Below are 22,985 nucleotides of genomic sequence, written 5' to 3'. Positions count from 1 at the left end.
GCCACATCTAGAGAAGGAAAATGACAAGAGAGAAATACAAAGGTTTAGTATGACGAGATAGAAAAGATGTAAAAGGCAACAGAGGTGCCAGCATGCAGAGTTATGACCTCTACGCTGGGAAAGTGGCTCCTGGGAACGACATCAGAGATCTCAGTCCAGAAGAGCGCAGTCCTAGGAACAGCAGAACTTGACAGACAGCCGTAACTTCCCTCGGAGATTGGGTCAATCTAATGCTAAAGGCTTCCGTTCCATTCCTGTGAAACTCCACTGGTCCTGATGAGACATTGGGGTTGACTTACCTAGTTTGTGTCTTGCAGATGGTTTGGTAACAAATTGTAATAAAAGTTTGCACAGAACAAGCACGAGAGAATGAATGCAGAGTCGCCATTTATACCGTCAAGCTTGTTTGAGTAAGGCCACGTTTACACATAGCCGGGTATTTACAAAAACGGATATTTTGCCCTCTACGTTTTGAAAAATCTCTTGATGAACCCGCATAAATAGCTGTTAAGGTGCTATGAGCAGCCAAACCTACAGGGGGCAGTGTAACGAGAAGATAAAGTCATGCTAGCCAATCAGAATCCTGGAAAAAAACATCAACAAATGACACGAGTAACTTCCAGTTACTTCCAAGATGAACGAGAGTCTTTCATTTGGAGTGACAGAGAAGTGGAGTTACTTTTAAGTGTGACTTTAGAATATAAAACAAGTAAAATACAAGAAAATATTGACAGTGGCCAAACAAATTGTAAACACAGGTCACACACATGACCATGGTGACGTTTCTGACGCAAAATGTGACGTTCTGAAGCCTAAATGTCCGTTTCCCTCTGATTACAACCAAACGTGAAAAATTCGTTTTTGAAAATCTCCACTTTGGCCGGAGTTTTCAGAAATGATGGTTTTTGGTGACTTTGAGCTTCGTTTTCGTGTAAACGAACGGCCAAAACACATGAAAACACCACCGTTTTGGCTACGTGGAAACGGGGTCCTAGTTTATGTCTTGCAGATGGTTTGGTAACAAACTGTTATAAAAGTTGCACAGAAAAAGCCCGAGAGAATGAACGCAGAGTCGGCGTTTATACTGTGAAGTTTGTTTGAGTAAATGAGAGCAAATGTGCGGTGGGGTGCAGCTCTGCTGATGTGTGCAGTTTGTCAGATATCACCGACTCAAGCTAAAACAAATTGCAGCTCATTAACCAAACATCCGATTGTGTTTATAATATCTGAAGTTAAACAGATAAACTCCCATTTCCAGGATTTACTGTGGGATCCCCTCGGTGCGATTTGGGCACCTTGGTTGTGAACAGCGGTAAGACCGGCCCAGCTTGAATTAGATCTCTCACCTCTTTGTCTCTTGTGCCACTAAAACTATAATCATAGATTACGGGGTTCATTAGCCATGTGTTATTTCAGGGCTGCATTAATCCCTGCAGCCTGTTTCCTGGCTACTGCCACCATATGGACATGAAACGGGAATATCCGTGCACTCCGGTGCGTCCGATGAGCCAGCATACAATCAGCTCAAGTGTTATGTAATATTCTCATGCCTGCTGATTACATTTTAATCCAAAAATGTATTTATTTTTTTCTGTATTTTCATTTATTTAATGGAAAGATTAGATGTCTGAGATTACGAAGGAACTTCCCAGCATGTCTTTGAAACTGAAACGGATTTCCAATGATGTCCGGGTGATAACAAGTCTCAGTCTTGATACTGCAGGCACCCGTTGAATTTAGGTGTCTATCAAATTAGATGAAAAATAAAATCTTCCTGTAAAAAATGAGTCCAGAGCAGCAAGACACAATGTTACTCTGCTGCTTGGCTATTTTACTCTTACACACTGGAGTCATTTAGTTTTCTAAATCATACCACTTTTACGACCCTGTAATGAGAAGAGGTAAAAGAAATGTTTTATTCCGACATTATGGGCACCAAAGCACGAGGTCCGATGTTTCAGCTGATTCTACTCCTCCTGCATGAGGGACAAAGTTTCTTTGTGAAATACACTGAATCCCCGAAATGATCACAACGTGCTTCTCTGTTAGTGACCGTGGCAGGGCTGCAAATATACACCATAAAGTTATAATAAAAATAGAAAGGACAATGTTTCTTGTTTCTCAGAAGAACCATCTCCAGCCTTATTGACAACGGTGTATAATTGTAGGAGCTAATGCTTCTGGAAATGATGAAATAAGAACTGCAGTGAAAAGCCCCTCCGGGAACCCTGGTGAGACATACTGTATTCAGTATACTGTGTACTGTATACTGTATACTGTATACTGTATACTATACTACAGGGGTCACCAACTATATTTCTCAGAGGGCCAGAATTTTACCGGACAGCCGGACAATTAAATAAAAATCAAATTTTGGCATAACATTATTGTTTTATGTTTATTGTATATATTTTCTTTCTATTTCATTCGAAAACCGAAGGCATTTTTTAGCCTTTATGAGTCAGTCTCCTATCACCTAAACCACAGTCATCCACCAGGAGTGATAGAGATATTTTACCTCAACTCAATTAAAGGGGACCTATTATGAAAAACACGTTTTTTCTCTCTTTTTTTTATCCAAACTTTCTTTATTGAATTTTGTGCAGAACAGGCAAAAACTCATAGTTTAACAAGCAGTAAATCAACAGTCAGACGATAAAGCCAGTCCTTTTTACGTTTCAAACCCAGAACAACCCATCCACCCACCCACCCACCCACCCTGAACTGTACGTATTTAAACCATTCATTCTCACAACACACATAGTACAAAATACAAATTAAGACAGGTGACCAAGATTAAAAATAATAATAATAATAATTATTAAATAAATAAATGAATAAAAATAATTTAAAAAAATATATATATATGTATAAAATAAATGTCAATTGCACAGTAGTACATAGTTGAAGACAACAGTAATAGATAGATAATTAAATTAAATAAATAAAGCAAAGCAAAACAGAACAGAAAAAAAAAAAAAAAAAAAAAAAAGGGGGGGAAGGGAGGGGGGAGGCGGGGGGGGGGGGGGGGGGGGGGGCTCAGTCGGTTTCTGCAATTATAGTCATAGAGTCAATGTGCCTGAGGAGTGGTTGCCATATCTTATAGAAACTGTTTGAGGAACCTTTCAGGGAAAGCCTGATCTTCTCTAATGCGACACACTGCAGTATGTCCTGAACCCATTTGTTGTGAGTTGGAGGAGAGGCGTGGGACCATTTTAGAAGAATGAGTCTTCGAGCAAGTAATGTGGTGAATGCTATGATTTTTCGCGTTGAGTTAGGCTCACCGTGTGAGTGCAATCCAAAGAGAGCTGTAAGGGGATCAAGTGGTATAGTTCGGCCTGTTGCTTTACTAAGTGTATCGAATATTGCTGTCCAAAAATCAGATAATTTAGGGCAAGACAAAAACATATGAACGAAGTCGGCAGGGGCTTGCCCACATCTGTTGCATGAGTCCGCTCTGTCAGGGTAGATTTTGGCAAGTTTGGCATTAGTAAGGTAGGCTCTATGCAGGATTTTACATTGAATAAGGCTGTGCCTCGCACAAATAGAGGATGAATGAACATTTTTTAATATCTCCTCCCATTGCTCATCAGCCAAGGTGATTCCAAGGTCCTGTCCCCAAGTAGCTCTTAAGGAGACCAGATGGTTTGGGGACAATGTATAAATTAGTTTATATGTGGTCCCTATGAGTCCTTTCTTCCTGGGATTGAGCAATAGAAATTGGTCAATAAGAGAGTTTGGGGGTCTATTAGGAAACTGGGGGAAGCAGGATTTCACAAAATGTCTTATTTGGAAGAACCGAAAAAGGTGAGTGTTTGGTAAGTCAAATTTTGCAGCCAAGTCGGTAAATGAGGAGAAAACTCTATCAACAAAAAGGTCGCCAAGCGTTGTCAGGCCTTTCTCAGACCAGGTACGGAAGGCTGGATCAGAGCATGACGGCGCAAACAGGTGATTATGAAAAATTGGTGATTGGCAGGACTGTGTGTGGAGACCAAAAGCCCTTCTGAACTGATTCCAGATCATTAAAGTGTTTCTTACAATTGGGTTAGGGCTAACCTGTTTAATTAACATAGGTAATTGAGAGCAAACCACAGACCAAAGGGAGAAACGTGAGGAGGCGACTTCGAGCAAAGCCCACTGTGGGGAATCAGGTATCGTTTTAACTGTGTTCCAGAGGAGGAGCTTGTTGATATTGCAGGCCCAGTAGTTTTTTCTCTCTTTAACATATATAAAGTGGTCTCCCCTCAGCCTGCCAACTCAGAGAAGTAGGAAAGCAACCAAACTCTGCAGTGTCTGTACAGCCGCCCGGATGAGCCGTCCAGTGTAATGTGGATCTACGAGCCAATAAGATTCTGCTCCTGTCGTTACGTAACGAAAGGAGTGATGCGTGAAACCACGCCCACAACTAACTCCGCCAGGCCGGAGCTTCCACCATTTTTTCGTAGCGGTGTATGGCGTCATTCAGGCAGCCAATCAGCACAGAGCCTCATTATCATAGCCCCGCCCACTCAGAATCCTGCATAGATAATGAGGTTAGAGAATGGGAAGATAAAGACATGGTTTAGAGACTGAATTTCTAATTTATTTAGCAAAAGCTATCAAAAGCTTGTTTTTAAGACATTCAAGGCCTGTTTAAAATAGGTATTAGATGCCATAATAGGTCCCTTTTAAGTCAACTTTATTTATAGAGCACTTGAATAACAAACACTACGGAAGTGACAGGAAAAGGCCTCTTAACAGGTAAAATAGCACTCTCAAAGGCCATGAAACGAAAAGTTAATGTGGAAAACAGATCCTTTAACGATGACTGGACTGAAAAGTACGCATTTATCATGCCAACCTTCCGAAATGCGTCACCTGTTTGCCTCGTCCAACATACATAGCCATGTATGTGCTCACCAAGTTCGTTCAACCTCCACCTGCGAGGCTGCGTTCTCCAAGATGAACTCGATAAAAACACACGAGAAGAACCGACTGTCAAACCAGAGTGTTTGCGCAGTCTGACAGAGGCCAAGCCTGATGTGAAAAAGTTGGTATCAGAGGGGAAATGTAACTTCAGTCATTAAGCAGTGTGAGTCGCCCATTTCAGCCATGAGATTTTACTTTTTATTTGAACACTATTTGTGACCTGTTTTGTTCTGGTACCAGGTTATTTACAATGCTATTTTAAGTTATGCCAGTTGGGTTTTCCTCCTTTTGTCTACTAGTCTACTAGTTTGAAGCTTGTTGTTGAGATTTTGAAATAAAAACCGAATGTTAAGTAAGGGCATGAGGGTACAGTTATGTTTTTAAAAAAAAGAACTGTATGAAAAAACAAATGTTAGGCTAAACAGTGCAGCGAGTCTGTCCTCATTTCGTAATGTATAGAGCAGGGGGTCGGCAACCCAAAATGTTGAAAGAGCCATATTGGACCAAAAACACAAAAAACAAATATGTCTGGAGCTGTAAAAAATGAAAAGTCTTGTATCAGCCTTAGAATGAAGACAACACATGCTGCATGTTTCTATATTAGTTATAATTGGGGGAAGATTTTTTTTTTTCATTATGCACTTCGAGAAAAAAGTCGAAATGTCGAGAAAAAGGCAAAATTTTTAGAAAAAAGTCGAAATGTCAAGATTAATGTTGAAGTACAATCTTGAGAAAAAAGTCGAAATGTCGAGATTAAAAAGGAAAGGTAAAAGAAGAAACAAAGAGACAAAAAGGAAAAAAAAGGTCAAACATTTTTGAAAAAGCTCCAGGGAGCCACTAGGACGGCGCTAAAGAGCTGCCGGTTGCCGACCCCTGGTACAGAGTCATAAATGGTGGGGATTACTGATAGTTAAGAGTCTCAGTTGTTGCCATTTTCAGTTGCTTTAATAGTGTGGACCACATGATATTTTCTGTTTGATCCTCATAATTATGGAATCCAGCGGGCCGGATTGGACGGTTCGGCGGGCCGCCAGTTGCGGATCACTGCTATACTAGTTTGGACCACAAATATTTGAAACAACTCGCAGCCCCCAGCTGGTGAAGGAGGACATGCACCTGGCTGTTTCCTCTCGGTAAGGGGGGGTTTTCCTCGGGACGAGGGGCAATATGGATGGGAATGATTTAGGCCACGTTTACACATAGCCGGGTATTTACAAAAACTGATATTTCCCCCTCTACGTTTTGAAAAATACCATCATTTACACAAACCCGCATAAATATCTGTTAAGGTGCTATGAGCAGCCAAACCTACAGGGGGCAGTGTAACGAGAAGATAAAGTCATGCTAGCCAATCAGAATCCTGGAAAAAAACATCAACAAATGACACGAGTAACTTCCAGTTACTTCCAAGATGAACGAGAGTCTTTGGTTTGGAGTGACAGAGAAGTGGAGTTACTTTTAAGTGTGACTTTAGAATATAAAACAGGTAAAATACAAGAAAATATTGACAGTGGCCAAACAAATTGTAAACACAGGTCGCACACATGACGCTGGTGACGTTTCTGTTGCATAATGTGACGTTCTGAAGCCTAAATGTCCGTTTCCCTCCGTTTACAAGCAAACGTGAAAACTGAGTTTTTGAAAATCTCCACTTTGGCCGGAGTTTTCAGAAATGCTCGTTTTTGGTGACTTTGAGCTTTGTTTTCGTGTAAACGAACGGCCAAAACGCATGAAAACACCACAGTTTTTGTTACGTGTAAACGGGGCCTTAAAGACATGGTGCAATCTGTTGGGCTCCTTGGGTAGGCTTTTTTATGAATTGTCCTCTAATAAAATTGAATTGTATTGAGTTAATTCACTATGAATTACAACAAAATTTAACTAAACTGAAGTGAACCGTATTTAACTGGATTTGTATTGAACTTATTTCCTTTTCCTGAAAAGTGTCTTCTTGCCGTGAGGTGGAGCTGTACGAATAAACTGAAGAAACTGGCCTTTTGGAATCTGTCCCCGTGGCTGCTGCCTCCGAAGCTCGGCCTCAGTCATTTTGCCAGATGTCTTTAGACAATGCTGAAGGTCACTGCACACGACGTATTTTAGTTTTCAGGAAGTGAGTCCCAGGGAACGGTCCTTCTATCTAACTTGTGTTGATGTCCTTGGAGCTACTGACTAATGTTAAAATGAAAATGTAGTCTCTCATTATCCTCCAATGACCACCCTCAGCACAATTGCCGCTATTCAGTTAAGGGTGGTCTGGTCTTGATGTCGGTGGTGATTGGTGTGGTATTTTATTTTTTGTTAAACATCGTCTGGCTATGGGATGCCCTCTCCCTCACATCCTCCTTAAATAGCCGGCTGCGGGTGCTTACGACAACATTCTTATTCAAAATGAAGCAGACGCACTGGAACGCTGCTTTTGAGCATCACGGCGATAAGCAGTAACAACAATGATGTCAGTGAGCTGCTCTGCCAGACATAAACCAGTCCCAAGGCAAGGCAAGGCAAGGTAAGTTTATTTGTGTAGCACAATTCAACACAAGGTAATTCAAAGAGCTTTACATCAACATTAAAAGCGGTAAGACACAAAACATAAATAACAAATAAAATGAAATAAAATTATAAGAAAAGAGGTAAAATAATAAAAAGCACAAGTTGTTAAAAAGTAAGGGCAGTAGAGTACAGCAGGTACATCTCATTCGATTCAATTCAATTCAATTCAATTTTATTTGTATAGCGTCTAATAAAACAGAAGTTGTCTCTAGACGCTTTCCAGAGATCCAGAACATGAACATAAACCCCCGAGCAGTTATTACATAAACAATGGCAGGTAAAAACTCCCATAGTGAGAGAAAAGCCTTAACCCAAACAGTGGCAAGAAAAACTCCCCTTTAGGAGGGAAGAAACCTTGAGCAGGACCAGGCTCATAAGGGGGGACCCTCCTGCCGAAGGCCAGACTGGGGGGGTCGGGGACGTCAGCAGCACACAGCAGGCATCCACGCAGGCATGTGGAAGCAGCAGCGGGATGACCAGAGGGGGGGGGGGGGGTGAAAGCAGGCAGGTGGAAGCAGCAGCGGGATGACCGGGGGGGGGGGGGGGGGGGGGGGGGGGCAGGCAGGTGGAAGCAGCAGCGGGATGACCAGAGTCGGGGGGACCGCAGGCAGGTGGAAGCAGCAACGGGATGACGGGGGTGGACCGCAGGCCAGCACGCAGCTCCTGAAACTCCGGCCTGCAAACATGCACAAAAGAGAAAAAAGGGGGCCAGCAAAATAAACTACAATGGCAAGAATTGCGTTTTTTATACGGCCAAAACGTACAAAGACCGGGTCAAATACAGTATTACAAAAGTAATCTGTGCCGATTTGTGCAGTGAATCAAACCAATTTCACAGTTCTACGTCACAATGCCTGCATTCAGGGTTTATCCATAACTTCGAGCGGTTTTCAAGAAATAAAATGAAATAAAATGATAAGAAAAGAGGTAAAATAATAAAAACCACAAATTGTTAAAAAATAAGGGCAGTAGAGTACAGCAGGTAAGTATTTAATTTTAAGAGTACACTTCAGTAAACAGTCCCAGGGAACACGTATGTGTGGCAGTGCATGATCGTACAGCTGTTGACTTCCAGTTAAACAACTTGTCACTTCCATGTGTACGTGTGTGTGTGTGTGCGTGTGTGCGTGCGTGCGTGCGTGCGTGCGTGTGTATGTGTATGTGTATGTGTATGTGTGTGTGTATGTGTATGTGTATGTGTGTGTGTGTGTGTGTGTGTGTGTGTGTGTGTGTGTGTGTGTGTGTATGTGTATGTGTATGTGTATGTGTATGTGTATGTGTGTGTGTGTGTGTGTGTGTGTGTGTGTGTGTGTGTGTGTCCCCAACCTTAAACAGCGCTGAATTGATGAATGTGTGATAATCAATACCAGCAGCATCTGTGGTCGCACGCTTGACCCTCTGGGGTTTAATAACGACCCGCCAGAACCAGATCATCCAGCCGCACATATCTCATCCGCTGATACAACTAATTAAAAACATTTTTTTTTTTTTTCTTAAATCTGTGTGCAGTGTGTCATTTGCTTTGCTCTTCAGATCAACAACTTTAATCCCCTATTACTGCAACGTGCTAGGTTTTTCCTCGTTTCCTGTGATGGTCAGCATATTTGAGCGTGCTGTATCAGTGTGCACCTCCTGCTGTTTGGGTGCGTATCACTAATTCTAGAGGCCCATTGTTTTGAAGTGACACTCTAACAAGCTTGTACGTGTCTGATCTGCTAGACTTGTTGCTCTGGGTCCATATGGTGGTGGTTCCTTAGCTTATAGGTGCTGCAACAAAATAACATCCTGCTGTACCAGCAAAAAGGGTGATACGAGAAGAGCCCTCTCTCATCATCGTAATTACAAATAATCCCAAAAATTATGGAAATCCAATCAAATCAACTGTTGTCTTTTTAGTGCTACCAGGCTTTTATGGGGAAATACGCGGGAGTAAATACAGTGAAGACTGAATTGAGCACAAACTGATCAGCAAAGACAAGAGTCTTTCAGTGAGAAACAATGAGTAATTCTGTCAGCAGTGGCAGAAATAGTCTACGCTGTATATTGTTTCATGACAATGTGTGTCCATTATTATAGGCGTTGCCTCTAAACAATACGGACAGTTGTTCCTGTGGCAAAAAATAACTGGACAATAACAACTAAATGACTCACACAGTAACTTTCCTTCTGTTTTCACAGTGAGTGAAGTATTTTGAATTAACATTTAACCCTTCATAGGGCGGTCAATAAAATAATACAATGCCAACTCTACAGGGTCAGTGGCAAGAGTTAAAGGACCTCTATGAAGATTGCAACTTCTTTTTAATAATGATCATAGTATGTAGTTGTCTTGCCCTGTAGAGTTAAAATGTAAGTAAACCAGATCCTTTGTGGAGGCAGGTCATCCAAATGTTTTTTATTTGACTTGAAGATTTTATTTCGAACATGCATGTGAAAAAAAGAATACAATTAAGTAAAAAAATTTATATATATATATATATATATATATATATATATATATATATATATATATATATATATATATATAATATTGAAGTAACCACTTATCGAGTCCTACTTGCATATAACATTCTTACATATAACAATACGAGTTTACACATACCTACTTTCATAACTGTTCAATACAGTGATATAATACTAAATTTTATGTATATATAAATATAGTCAAAAACAAAACAAATCAAAGCAAAAAAAAACAAAACAAGTGCCCAACATTTAATTGTGCTACTATGTATGTATGTACTAATATAAGTAATTATAATGCATATTATTACATTATCATTACTTTTGTATAATACTACAATATAATGGAGAACAATAGACAGCAATGGTATAACAATATACTTGAATAACTATATAAGAGTAGATATGCTGTATATACATTGGTTCATATATTTACCTCCAATTATATACATAAAAATTACTATAAATCTATATATCGACATATCTACATGTAACTATAAATCAATATATGTTAATAGAGATATAGCGTATATAATATGTAGCTTCAAGGCTTTCTCATAGGGACGTTCCTCCTCAAAGTCTTGCCAATGACCTGCAGGGTGAAGTGTGACGATGACAAAAAGAAGCGGTATAACTCAGCATGATGGGGAATACTAACCTGCAGCCACCGTTTTATCCAGAGTGGTACTCGGGGGCTTATACAGTGGAAGACCTGTTGAAGATTACGGGGCATGAGGAGAGATAATCCACACGCATGTGTCATCTTGAAAGTTGAGAGCTAACAAAGAAAATCTTTTCCCAAAGATGGAGGACTAGGGTAATTACCTACAATCCATACCCTCCATCCACATACACACACGCACACACGGAACAGTGAGTCATATTCCTAATCCCCGGGGACGGGTTCGGCGGTCCATCTGGGGCAGATGGGCGAGGGTGGCGCGCGTTTGGCATTAGCATATGCCTCACTGGTTGCCCGGCCATGACCCTCCTGCTTTTGATCCTATTAGCAGGTGAATGAAGAGATGGACATCAGACTGACAGTCCGACTCTGGCCTCCGTTTGGCCACCTGACCTGAATACTCATTAGCCAAAACATATGCTGCTGCAAATGCTGGCATATTGCTCAAGACTTCAGTTAACCGCGCTCAGCTGTCCACATCAAAGTGTTTAATCAGCGCTGGCGGTGAAAAGACAAAGAGGAAGTGCAGCAGACTCTTGGGGGCAGATCGATACGGAAAAGTATTAGGGCCATGCAGGAGAAAAAATATTTGAGAGGGGAAGATTTTTTTTTTATTGTGCACGTCAAAATGTCGAGATTAATGTTGAAATACAACTTTGAGAAAAAAGTCGAAATGTCGAGAATAATGTTGAAATACAAGTTCGTGAATAGAGTCGAAATTTCGCCTTTTTTTCTCAACATTTCGACTTTTTTCTCGAAATTGTACTTCAACATTAATCTTGACATTTTGACTTTTTCTCGAAGTGCATTATTAAAAAAAAAAATCTTCCTCTAAAATATAATTTTTATTTTTCTCCTGCTTGGCCCTAATACTCTTCCGTAGATCGATAATATGTTGTGCGAAATGTCATCGGCAGTCGTAGTTAGAGTAACAGATCATATTAACACGTTAGATTTGCCATTGTGGATCTCCCTGATGAATGCATTGGTATAATATCATTGTTACGGTTAATGTAGAAAACCGGCTATTTTGCAAAATAGCCGGCTAATATGCAAAATAACCGTCAGGGCGGTGAATATCAAAAATAGCCGGCCAAACGGTGAATGTGTAAAATAGCCGGCTAATGTGCAAAATAACCGTCAGGGCAGCTAATGTAGAAAAACGGCTATTTTGCAAAGTACATACATTTTTAAGCTCACGGTGCGCGGACATTACATTTTTAATCATCTCTCCAGTCTCGATGCTCCGGTCAGCTCGAGACAATTGTCTCGAGCTGACCGTGGCATGCCGTAGCAATTATAGCAATTATTCTGAGTCCAAATCCCATGCAGTATATTCCTAAATTGAGTATTCCAAAACGAATAATGCAAACTACAGATCACGTCATTGGCACCCCAGAATAGAGCTTTGCCACAGAGGTGGCAAAGCGCAGTGGAGTGCGCTCTGAATTTGGGCGCACCCCCAGTGTGACAGTCTTTGTGAGGCAAGATCTATTCTTCCCTCCAAAACAGACAAACAGTTGTTGCGTCTCTCTCATGGAAGGTGCCCTCCTAAACCCAAATCGCGCAAACCCGAAGCGCGCGCATGATGAGATGAGGTCTCTCCTCCTCCTCCATTTGCACCAATTGATTAAACCAAAACAAACTAAGCAAACGTAATTCATTTGGTACGGCGAGCGTCAGCGACAAAATCAATTCCATTGCTTTATTTTCTATTGGATTGTCCTAACTGGCCGCATCGCGTCGTACAGCGCGACGCAGCGCTGCGCAGCGCGCCGTTTTGAGCTGAACATTTGTCGGACGCCCTGCTTCTATTTTCTTCCTGTCGCTCGCGTTGAAAGCCGGTTGAAAGCGCTGTAGGAAACAAGTCATGGATGAGGAACGGCTGATCCTCACTCATCACTCAGTCACTCATCTTCTTCCGCTTGTCCGTTCCCGGGTCGCGGGGGCAGCAGCCTCAGCAGGGATGCCCAGACTTCCTTCACCCCAGACACTTCCTCCAGCTCTTCCGGGGGAGTCCGAGGCGTTCCCAGGCCAGCAGAGAGACATAGTCTCTCCAGCGTGTCCTGGGTCTTCCCCGGGGTCTCCTCCCGGTGGGACATGCCTGGAACACCTCCCCAGGGAGGCGTCCAGGAGGATCCGGTACAGATGCCCAAGCCACCTCAGCTGACTCCTCTCAATGTGAAGGAGCAGCGGCTCGACTCCGAGCTCCTCCCGGGTGACCGAACTCCTCACCCTATCTCTAAGGGAGCGTCCAGCCACCCTGCAGAGGAAACTCATCTCGGCCGCTTGTATCCGCGACCTTGTCCTTTCGGTCACTACCCAAAGTTCATGACCATAGGTGAGGGTAGGGGCGTAGATTGACCGGTAAATCGAGAGCTTCGCCTTTCGGCTCAGCTCCCTCTTCACCACGACGGTCCAGTAAATCGACCGCATAACTGCGGACGCTGCACCGATCCGTCTGTCAATCTCAATTCAATTCAATTCAATTCAATTTTATTTATATCGCGTCTAATACAACAGAGTTGTCTCTAGACGCTTTACAGAGACCCATACCCAGAACATATAATCTCACGCTCCATCGTTCCCTCACTCGTGAACACGATCCTGAGATACTTGAACTCCTCCTCCTACTTGAACGGCTGATCCAGTTAGTTGAAATGAGAAGTTATCTCTATGATTAGGGATGGGAATCGAGAACTGGTTCTTGATGAGAACCGATTCCCAGTGTTTCAATTCCTTGGAATCGTTTGCCTTTTTCGCAAACGATTCCCTTATCGATTCCAGTGGGCGCGAATGACGTCACCAAGCACGTTGCGAAACGTGCGCATTCGCGCCCAGCAGGAAAACACGGGGACAAAGCGGCATAAACGCTCGAAAGTTTGGTTACATTTTGCCAAAAAGGATGACAACAGGGCGACAATACTTGCAATGTGGACATTTCAACAAAGGGGGGAAAGGACTAGGACTCGGCCGGCGTGTGGTAAGGCTGATTTATGGTTCCGCGTTACACCAACGCAGAGCCTACGGTGTAGGGTACACAGCGACACGCACCGTATGGCATACCCTACGCCGTAGGCTCTGCGGCGATTTAACGCATGCTTTAGAAGAGCCGTGCGCTCGGGCACGCGGACGTGCCGGGCTCCGGCGGACAGCGGAGCGCACTCCTGACACAGCTGCAGCGCATCAGCTCATCTATGGGAGAAGTTAAAGAGCATCTACCTCTAGCTTCTCCTTTCATTAAGGCAGGGAAGAGTATGACCCAGGCCAGAATAGATGAATGTCACCAGCAGTGACTAAGTTTGTGGTGTTGAACATGTTACTGGACATTCTTGTGTAATTGCCACAAAATAATTTGTTGTATTTAGTTAATTTCTACAGAAGAATATTTATTTTATTATTATTATTTTATATTACAAATAATTTTGTGTGGACCCCCTGGCACCATTGAGGAGCCCAAGGCTGGGGGCGTCTTAAGACCTCACTTATATTTTTTTGTTCAAAGATATAAAACAAAGTTGATACTAAAATTGTTTGTTCTCCTTTTTTCCAAATGAGAATCGATAAAGAATCGAATCGTTAAGCAGAATCGAAAATGGAATCGGAATCGGAAAAATCTTATCAATTCCCATCCCTATCTATGATTCCTCCTCATTTCACTACAAAAACCTCAATAAAGTGGCAGCTGCTGGACAGAGAGCGTCCGGTGTCACGCAGTGCTACGCGATAGTCGGACGCTCTCATGCAGTTACACGGTTTTATAGTTGTGGCCGTGGTTTGCATTTTGGTTACGTAACGAAAATGCGCAGAACCTGAACGGCTCGTAGATCCACATCACACTGGACGGCTCATCCAGGCGGCTGTACAGACACTGCAGAATTTGGTTGCTTTCCTCCTTCTCTGAGTTGGCAGGCTGAGGGGAGACCACTTTATGTATGTTAAAGCAAGAAAAAACCTGTTTTTCATAATAGGTCCCCTTTAATGAATGAATCGCTCAATTTTTTTAATCACTTGACAACACTATTTAAAATAGGCCCCGTCTTGATATCTTCGACACAAGTGTGAAAACATCTTAAAACGGCATGCCATGGCAACAAAGTTATACCAAACTAATAACCTGACGAAACGTTATAACCGTCTTACATCTGCAAAACAACCCTTCAGCTGAGGCGGATGATGTTTCATAAGTGCACAAGAAGGATCTGATTCATGCCTTGAATCTACTGAAAAACAAGAAGATGCCGCAGCCTTTTGAGCAATAACATGTAGAAGAGGTGGAGATGGTACATGATGGTGGTAGTACGTTTACATGCAGCAAAGAAATCGGATTTCTGATCACATCAGATAAACATCCAGAAGACCCAATCACTTGTCTGAGTTTACATGCTGTTCAGAGAATCAGATAAATGTCCAGAGCATGGCTGACTCCGTGACGCTATGTGGTGCTGTAACCATGGTAACCATTTGTAACCATTTCATCAAAGAGCCATTTCCGGTTGACAGTTCTCGTTTGGCGCCAATGTTACGCCTTCCGTATATTTTTCCACTTTATTTTGATCTGCTCCGGTGTCCTGATGAAGCTTCTGCCATCTCTTCCACAATCTTTTTAAAGGTGTTTAAACAACTATTTAACACCCGCCGTCTCCTTACTCTTCCGGGTGAAGCCCCAGAGGAAATTCTCCAGCATGCGCAGACTGCAATATCCGATGTCTCCGTGTACATGGTGTTACAATTCTGACTGTGAACGAATTATCTAGGTGTTGCTATCCGATTATTAAATGTCCGATATAGGTCCAAAATAGGTCAGAAGTAGATCGGATTGAGGTGTTTACATGCAGTTTAAAAGTCCGAACGATGTCTTATACAATCAGAAAACCGATTGAACTACTGCATGTAAATGCACTGAGTGTGTTTTCTTTTGTTTTTTTTTTTGTCTTTCACCTGCCTGATAACAGGTTGCAGATCAACGCTTTCCATGTCCAGTTGTATTCTGATTTCAGTGACCTCTGCAGACGCTACTGAGGCCGTGCACATCCTGCCTCCAGTCCAGCTGAGTTTCTATTTCCAGTCCTGACACACTTAAGGCTCTCCTGCATCACCGTGGGTTATTTATGAGCCTCGGTGCAGGAACTCACAGGCCCTTCGCTCGGGAAGCTGACAGACAAATGTGCGCTCTGTAGTCCCTCCAATTCCACCTGGAAAATGTAAAGACGAAAGTTTGCAAGATCTAAAAGTCACCTTTAAAAGGTTTTTAACATTATCGGCTAAAAGCAACTGAAGTTTTATTTGTTGACCAAAGTGTTGAAAAGCTTATTACATGAAACGTGTATTAATGTGGAGGTGAAACCAGATCTTTGCAGTTATTTTCTTTGCAATTTCTTCACACTGACACCCCCCCCCCCCCCCCCCCAATCCCGAAAGTACTAGTAAAACTTTGGAGAGCAGACCTTGCACACACACGTGCACTTGGACACACACACACACACACATACACATACACACACACACACACACACACAGACTGTGATTAAGGCCTTGGCGAAGATGAAAGGCACCAGGACCAATCACACAAGAGTTAGGGGCACCATGGGAGGAAGTGGGCGCGCCAGAGGCATTCTGGGCCGTCTAGCTGCGACTGTCAAAAACACAAGGCTCCCAGAAACAGAAACAAACCATAAAATAGATGGAAGTGGAACGATGAAAGCGAGTGAGTGCAATGGAAAGTGTCATTGTAATCAAAATGGATATTTTTTGGTATGGATGTAATAACGAGCAGCGGATAAACCTTGCTCTATCTGACATCGTGAGTTATATTAACTCACTTCTTATAATATTTGTAGGTTTATCTGTTACAGCACATGGAGTGATAAAAAAAACGATTTGTTCCTTTAAGAGACTGGATGTTGTAGAATTTTGGCCGACTTATTGACAGAGATGGGTTGTCTTTGTGAAGAACTGCGTCATTAATCAAAATATATTAAAAAAAAAAAAGATAATAAAAAAATAAGAAATAAATATATATATAATAAATATATATAATATATTAAAATATATATGATATATATTATATATTAAAAATGCATATCATTCATAAAAATCAATTTGTATGTGTAAAGATCGATTTTTTTTCATCGTTACATTACAACTTTTGGTACCTGCCCAAAAAAGGATGTTTTATTGGACACAATGTTTTTGCCTTTAATATCTTTAAAGGTATGAAAACATTCAAGTTTTCAGTTATAATTGCATAAATTGTTTATATTTCATTACTTTATATACTGTCTTGGAGTTACATGGAAAAGGTTCAAACTGAATGTGTTAAAAAATAAAGCCGATTTCATACGTTTCCTCCCTGGATCTGTTTGGTAATTCTGCCCCACGATGTTTCTGAAAGCAGTTCTATCAGCATTCTGGGAGCTGATTGGTCCTTACAACATCATTAGCTGCCAATACTTGCTGTTGAATCTCAATATAATACTAGTATTAATATGTTGCATAACTACACAGTCATATCATTCATGCAACAGCTCAAAACAGTTATAATAACACTAACCCAAATTGATATCGGAATCGAATCGGATCAAATCTTGATAATCGATTCTGAATCTTAAGTTGGAGGGTTTGTTTTCATCTCAATCACCACGATGGTTCAAAAAGCAAAAGAAAAACACCAGAAACATCTCTGTCCCTTTTTTTGTTTACTTATTTCTTCTTCTCTTTCATCTGTTTTTGCACTCTTTTCTGCTGCTGGCCACTTGAAAAACAACAAAATCTGTGCATTACCACCATTACGTGCTAAGCTGCACTGTGTGTTGGGTCAAAGGTCGTCGTGTGGATACGGTGTGATGAAGACGCCGGCTGAAGGGGCTGAAGGGGCCGAGGAGCCGGCCGGCTCTTTTCCAGGGTCACCCTGAACCCCCCGCTGATGGAAAGAAACTTATTGTGTGAATTTTCAATGTTCAAAGCTCCAGGGGACATCTTTTTTGAAACCTTCCTTTTAAAGCAAATTCCCTTCAGCAATGCATCTCTCTTCAACTAGATCATCCTGAATTCATGCAGCAGACACTGGAACCTGGTCCTTCTCTTTTCCAGCAGTCCTTCTACATTTCTACAACTCTCCATGTGGTGATGGAGGATTCATTATGGGTGGAGAAAAACCAAAAGAGAGAGAGGTGGAATGAGAGAGAATGACATTATAGGCACAAGCTGAAGATTTCTTGCCCTCATCTTGGATAGCAACTGTTGCCACATACACACTCTTAGACGTGCACTCCATAGCAAGCAGACACAGTTAGTCTGTGTTTTAATAGTTAATGAAGTGAATATGCTCAATTACTGTAGTTGTTATTCTCTCTTTTTAAGTATACCTTTCCTGGAAATACACGGAGGGACCAAGGATTACTGTAGGTTATGTTATAGTGTATAACATGAGGTTAAAAAGCAGAAAAAAATCAATTCACAATCCTTTGTTTTCCTCAGACAATATGTCCTCGTTCCACAATCAATGTTACTATTATTGTGACGGTGATAATGCAGCTAAAGGCTGTTCAGCTGATGTCGGTGCAGCTGCCAGGATCAATAAAAGAGTTGCTCCTCAAAAGGTCGGGGCAATGACACTGACAGGACAACGTAAAGCTCGGTGCCAGCTCGGTCACAGCAGAAAACGTGAAACGTTTTTGTCCTGTGGATCAATGTTGTGGTGAGTTTTAACCATCTGTGAAAATAAGTGCCGTCCCCCCCTGTTAATAACGCGTTAACTTAACGTCCTCTTAACGCCGCTGTTTTTTAACGCACAATTAACGCGCAGGATAAAAAATATGATATCATTTCTGGCGGTCAACGGCATCGTAGCTTGAGGAAAAGTATGGTGGATTACTGCGTGAACTTTTTTGAAAAGCAAGGAAGAATGAAAAGGGACTTTTGAACGGCAAGTTAACTTTCAAAAAGATGCCAGATGTTTGCTGGACAAGACTAAAGTTATTTGCATGTACTGTCGATTTGAAATGAATTACCATCGAAGTACGTCGAGTCTCAAATACCACTAGCAGCCAAACACACGACTGATGCAGTAATACCCCCCCCAGTGATTTGAAGGTGGAGGCCAATAGGTAAGGAGCCCCTAAAGGGACACAGATTTTTTTATATATATAATGAGTTTTACGTGCACGCGTGAAACCTTTAAGGCTGATTTATGGTTCCGCGTTACACCAACGCAGAGCCTACGGCGTAGGTGCGTCGATTTAACCATAATTTAGGCTTTACACAGGCGTGTAAAACTCATTATATATTAAAAAAATCTGAGTCCCTTTAGGGGCTCCGTAGAGTGGCCCGGCACTTATTTGTTCTGTCCTCAGTCACTCTACGGTTGGAAGCGGTGGGTGACGAGGAGGTTCCCGGCGTGTCCTGCACCGCAGCTGCAGCAGCAGCAGCAGAATCCTGACTGACGCTGAGCTTCACACACAGAGGGAAACGATCAGCGCTATTATATTATAAGTCTGATATTGTGATGACATTAAAAGTATGACATGAATCTGGCTTAATTTCACCACCTCACCGCCTGCGTCGCCAGTTCCCCATATTTTCAAAATGTTTGTGCGCGAGGGTCAGGGTTGGCGTAAAGATACGCACATTTTCCCATTAGTTTTTTTTTTTAAATCCCAACCTTTGCATAGAAGATGGTGTGCACATCTTTCAAGACCTGTTTTGTGCGCACGCAAGCTTTATAAATGAGGCCCCAGATCTGTAGCGTCTTTTTCTTCTAAAGCTGTGGTGCAGGTGTGTTTTTTCGAGAGAAGAAAATAGTTATGGGTCGTTGTTGTCGCTCCTTTTTCTTCTGGGCAAAAAGATTCTTATAAACCGACATGCTACCATGGATTATATTTGAGACTGTAATGAACGATTCATCAAAGGGTCCCGTTATTGAGCTGCTGCTGAAGCTCATTGGCCGTTCTCAGCACTGTTGCTAAGCAACCAACGTTATTGACACAGGAAGTGAAGAAGCGGGGAGACTATTTAGCCAATCAGAATGCAGAACACGATGCACAATGCAAATCCGTGAAGCAGCGAGACGTGAAAGGTGAACCGTGTTATAGCGAGGGATTCTCCCTACCAAAGAGCTCGTGGCAGGTGTCTCTTTGTCTCAGCCTTTAAAGATGAACTACTGTATCTCTGACTGATGCTTCAGCCTCACTCCGCCCTTCCCCAAGAGGAATGGCAGCAGAGCAATTACAATTATCCATTTTTGGAGGAATTAACTTTCTCTTCTTCATAAATGAGCTTGCATAAATGTTGCAAATAGTTTGGAGGCTTCAGATGCCATTTGTGAACACGTGAGCATTTGATTCGATCACCCAGGACTCATGATAATAGCGGCTTTGAAGAGCCTCAAACGAGAATATCCAGGAGCAAACAAGTGAGCTAATCATAGATGATGTGTTTCTCTATCACTCGTGATAATAGTTGTGAAAACACAAGAATATAAAAGCTATTATGCAATTAAAGACTCCAACTACTCACACATGTATTCAATGACAGCTCGTTAGTTGTTTGTTTAGTTTGCTTTAACCTTTTTTACCCCTACTCTATGTGTGTGTGTGTGTGTGTGTGTGTGTGTGTGTGTGTGTGTGTGTGTGTGTGTGTGTGTGTGTGTGTGTGTGTGTGTGTGTGTGTGTGTGTGTGTGTGTGTGTGTGTGTGTGTTCTGTCAAAGAGAAGACTGAGGTAGACTAAGGCCCACGGCAATGAAATCTGACTAAAAGCAGTCAACTCTCTCAGGACATCCTGATTAAAACAGCATGCGCGTGTGTATGTGTCTTCAAGAAAGGGAGGGAAGGAGAGCGCACATGGAAATGGAGGGTTTATACAATACGAGGGAGGAGAGTTATTACTGTTGTTACCTCCTTTGCTGCTACAATTACGCCTTTGAGTCAGTTCAAGTCCATATCAGGAACTAAGCAGGGGACTGTGCTTGCAGCCTTTGTAGGCTGCTTATAGCCTACTGCAAACATATATGTGGCAGGAAAACCAAAAATAGAACTAACTGGTTGTGAATCCCCTTCAATTAGTAACTGCATTCATTTCCTGTTTAGAGAAGAGCCTGTGCAAAGAGATTTACACACCTTTCTTATTCCAAATTGAAAGAGGAGGCTTGTTAATGCAGAGTTTTCCTCATTGTCACAGGAGCTCAACCTCTTTCTGACCTCAGGTTCCCATTTCCTTTCTTACTATATGTCTCTGGCCGCACTCAGCAGGTTCAACTGAAAACATTTACATCACAACCCGTCCCCCTCTCCTCTGGTGTACCCCAAGGATCAGTGCTTGGACCCTTCCTTTTCATCATCTACCTCCTCCCCCTTGGCAGTATTTTCTGTAAATATAACATTAATTTTCATTGCTATGCAGATGACACCTAGCTCTACCTGTCCACTTATAAATAAAATGTGTTATTATTATTATAAGGGCCCGAGCACTGACAGTGCGAAGGCCCTATTGTATCTGTAGGAGTTCTCGTTTTTATTTTTCTCGTTTTTCTTCCGACAAAATTAGGGCATTTTTTACCCCTAAACGTGCCTCAAAAGTCACCAAATTTTGCACGCAAGCCTGGCCTGGTGAAAAATATTTAATTGTTTGCATTAATGGGCATGGCCTAATGGCTCAACAGCGCCCCCTAGAAAACTTTGTGCCTCAAGCCCCACAATACGGTTTGACGTACATGCACGAAAATCGCTACACACCTGTATCATGTCGCAACTTAAAGAAAAGTCTCTTGGCGCCATGGCCGAAACCCAACAGGAAGTCGGCCATTTTGAATGAATCGTGTAATTTTGGTGCAATTTATGCCATTTCTTTGGCCGTTAATGCGGCCCGAACCGTAACGTGCACCCAGGTGTGTTATACATCAAAATGTGCGTCTCGATCCTGCGACGATGGACATTACTTTTCTCAGTCAAAAGCATTACCCCCATTCACCTGATCGCTCCATATTTGATAGTTCCTACTTTCTGCCATAACTTTTGAATGGTTTGACATAAAGACTTGTGGGTGGTGTCATCGGACTCAGTTTTGAGTCCTTGAACATAATTGGTGCAAATTAGCCCCGCCCCTTCTTCTGATTGGTCGATTTTTGATAGTCCCTATTTTCTGCCATAACTTTTGAATGGTTTGACATAGAGAGTCATGGGTGGTGTCATCGGACTTAGTCCTTGACTTTTATTGGTGAAAATTGCACTTGCGAGGGCCCGTTCATCACTGCTTGCAGCTTTAATCATTATTATTATTACTATGTACATGTGTAAAATGTTGAGAAACAAACTAACAAATACCTAAATTATGGTACAAATGGAGTCTCGTGCATAATTGCTGTTGGCGCTTAGTTGTGATTGTGACGTTGGGCTTGTCTATACCTTGTGATTCTCTGTGTGTGAGCATATATATGGTGAGAGCATACCAAGTTGGGTCTCCCCAACAAGCGCTTTTTATTTCTATGCATTGTTCTGTCAACAAATTTCTCGATGCAAAAGCGTGCGGGCCACACTTGCCCCTCGCAACTCTTCCCATAACTTATTTAATATTGACATTTGTACCATACCTTGGGCCAAGTGGACCAACAGAACATCCCATAATCCAAGTGATACAAGATTCACCAATTTAGGGACACTTTTGTAGCGCTTGCCAGTTCTGCAACTAAGCCACAAGAGCCAAACTTTTCTGAGATCAGGACCAAACATGTCTGTTACAGTGACGTGCGGTGAGATTCATGGATGGGGAGGCACTGACTTCATCAGTCAGATTTACAAGCATATGAACCCTCCAGAGCAACGTATTCACCATTTGAATGGCAGCAGTTAACTGGTTATGTTTAAAACCTCCCAGTGGCGAAACAACTCAGCACCGGGCCCCGATGAAAGATCATTAAACCGGGCCCTGCCCATCACAATGCAAAACAGACGCTGTGATTGACGCAATCTCTCAGCAGATGCATCACCATTTAAATGACAACTGGCACTACTGACAGCTTTAACCCTTAACACAACCACAGCGCAGATATATATGTTTAAAAAAAATCCACATCAATAACACAAGCACATTGCAATTTGGTGACACGGCGGAACACCACATAAAAACAATCATATAGCGCATAGCGTACCTTACGCCGTAATCTGCGTTGGTGTAACGCGGAACCATAAATCAGCCTTAACTCCTTTCCTCTCCTCACTCGCCAACTCTTACTCTACGCAAATATGGGTTACACATGCGCACTACACCGGCATCATCCGAGATCATCTATAAATTTAAATTTTTATTTAAACTAGATATATCTTTATAACCAGCCCATAACATTGATGTAAACACAAAAAAAAGTTTCGCCACTGAAACCTCCTATCG

Source organism: Cololabis saira, chromosome 2, assembly GCF_033807715.1.
Source record: "Cololabis saira isolate AMF1-May2022 chromosome 2, fColSai1.1, whole genome shotgun sequence".
Lineage (NCBI taxonomy): Eukaryota > Metazoa > Chordata > Actinopteri > Beloniformes > Belonidae > Cololabis > Cololabis saira.
The sequence above is the reverse complement of the archived record's forward strand: the minus strand, read 5'-3'. Positions refer to the sequence as shown.